Source organism: Oratosquilla oratoria, unplaced genomic scaffold (assembly GCF_046742065.1).
Source record: "Oratosquilla oratoria isolate Oo_2021 unplaced genomic scaffold, ASM4674206v1 SCAFFOLD45, whole genome shotgun sequence".
Taxonomy (NCBI): Eukaryota; Metazoa; Arthropoda; class Malacostraca; order Stomatopoda; family Squillidae; genus Oratosquilla; species Oratosquilla oratoria.
In genome coordinates this window covers 4182387-4185281 of record NW_027467710.1, presented here as the reverse complement: position 1 = coordinate 4185281, position 2895 = coordinate 4182387, and positions in this window count along the sequence as shown.

The following is a 2895-nucleotide window of genomic DNA, read 5'->3' as shown; positions in this document are numbered from 1 at the left end:
CAAATCACAAATATTATTGTAGAAAAAGATTATGTAAGCGTCAATAGACAACCTGACACAGATATAGGGATACATGCATTTCTGCGTATAAATGTCGTCGACTGCGTCGCAATAGGGGGACTTTCCCCATAGGAAACTACATCTCCGGACTAGGGGCTTGGGACCCTTCCGTGGATTCTTACCGAGAGGTTACCTGTCCCCCGATCTGTACTTGATATTACCGCTCTACAAGAATAAAACCAAGGAAAATGACCCAGTAGCCTTTAACTTCCCAATACCAGACAACGTGTAGCCACGAAAGGAAGAAACACTCTTCCAACGACTACAGTTACAAGATTATGATGTCTTTCATATGATGGATACAAACTTTAATCGGAGTCTTCATGAACACAGTGTTTATGTAATCTGAGCTCATGTATGACCAATCTATGGATAATTATGTGACCTTACACGCACACACACACCCAACTCCCCGCCCACGAGAGTTGGAGTAACGAGCCGCAGCACAGCGATACTGAAATTATTTCAGCCCTGGGCGGGATTAGAGCCCTACCACTGCGTCACGAGTGTATGTGTGTGTGTGTGTGTGTGTGTGTGTGTGTGTGTGTGTGTGTGTGTGTGTGTGTGTGTGTGTGTGTGTGTGTGTGTGTGTGTGTGTGTGTGTGTGTGTGTGTGTGTGTGTGTGTGTGTGTGTGTGTGTGTGTGTGTGTGTGTGTGTGTGTGTGTGTGTGTGTGTGTGTGTGTGTGTGTGTGTGTGTGTGTGTGTGTGTGTGTGTGTGTGTGTGTGTGTGTGTGTGTGTGTGTGTGTGTGTGTGTGTGTGTGTGTGTGTGTGTGTGTGTGTGTGTGTGTGTGTGTGTGTGTGTGTTTGTGTGTGTGAGAGAGAGAGAGAGAGAGAGAGAGAGAGAGAGAGAGTGTGCGTGTGTACGCGAGCGCGCGGGGGTAAGGCTTATGTCGCCCCTTCCCATCGTCTCTCCTTCCCCTCTCCTCTCCCTTTAGACCAGGGGTTCTCATTAGGGGTGAAATTCACCCCCAAGGGGAGAGTTTTAGGTTTTCTGGGGGTGAATTGTGACCACAATAAGTTTACGGGGTGAGTAAAGCAATTATAGGTTTTGGCCTATCTGGCCTGTCACCTGGGCTGGAATTATACCTGTGCTGACCCAAGTTGATCTTAGGATTAGAAAAGTGTTACGTCTGTTAAGTAGTTTATTATAAATCAAAATAACTATCTTACTTTTATTCAATTTTTATATATCTGTCAATAATTTCAATTTGCATTTAATTTGTAAAACTTCACTATAAACATAATCCATGTAAAATTATAAATGTATATATACTAATTTGGAAAAAATAAACGGATTTTTAGTAATATTTTCATATTATTTAGAATGCACCTTTTGAAACAGACAATTTTGGGAAGGAAGGGGGGAATGACATTCTGACAAATGGTGAAAGGGGTGTATGGGCCAAGCAAGGCTGAGAATCCCTGCTTTAGACACACACACACACACACACACACACACACACACACACACACACACACACACACACACACACACACACACACACACACACACACACACACACACACACATATATATATATATATATATATATATACATACACACACACATCACACACACACACACACACACACACACACACACACACACACACACACACATAAATACACACACACACACACATGCACATACACACTCCCCTCGGCTTCACGAAATCGCCTGTTTTTGGCGGGGAGCAAAGCAGCCGTGGATAATACGAGGGGATTTTCGAGTTTCCGCGGACAGAAAGTCTTTTCCTCTCGTCTGCATTCCGTCTGGCGTGAGTCTTTAGACTGCAGCTGACTCTCACGGTGTCGTGAGAAGGAAAAACAAGAGTTGAGAGCACCGGAAGGGCGTCAGCATTACCTTTCTAAAGAGAAGTTCGTCATCAAAAATGAAGAAAATTGTCTGGCGTCAACCTTGTTGATTAGAAAGTGGAGGAATAGGAGGAAAAGTAGTAGTAGTAGTAGTAGTAGTAGGAGGAGGAGGAGGAGGAGGAGGAGGAGGAGGAGGGAGCTCAAAAGGAAAGGGGAAGGAAAAGGAGGTAATGAAGAAAGGCGAAGTAAAAAAAGAGAAAGAGGAGGAGAAGGAAGAAGAGAAGGAAGAGAAGGTGGAGCAGGAGGAGGAAGAGGAGGGGGAGGAAGAGAATGAGGATGAGGAGGAGGGAAAATAGTTATACGACGGAATGGGATGAGGAAGGAAAATAGAGGGGAAGAGGTGGAGGAGGAAGAGGTACACGTTCTACCTTTGGGTGTACAAGAGCTCTCTTTAGGTGTACAAGGGCTCTCTCTAGGTGCACAAGTGATCTCTTTGGATGTACAAGTGTTCTCTTTGGGTGTACAAGTGCTCTCTTTGGGTGTATAAGTGCTCTCTTTGGGTGTATAGGTGGTCCCTTTAAGTCTAAATGTACTCTCTTTGTATGTAAATGTGCTCTCTTTGGGTGTAAATATGTTTTCTTTAGGCAGTGAGGTAGTGACTTCATTGTGAATATAAACAATACAAGTATTGTTGCAATGAATGTCATCACCACCACCACTACTACTACCACCACCACCATTACTGTTATTACCACCACCACCACTTCCACATCTGCCACTACCTTTATCACTACTACCACCACTACTACCATCACCACCACTGTCACCACCACCACTACTACCACATTCACCACCATCACCACTACCACCACCACTACCACCACCACTACCACCACCATCATTACCACTATTACCACCACCACCGCTGCCACCACCTTCTCTATTACCACCACCACTACTACAAACGCCACCTCTTCCACCATCAACACTACCACCACCAACACTACCACCACCACC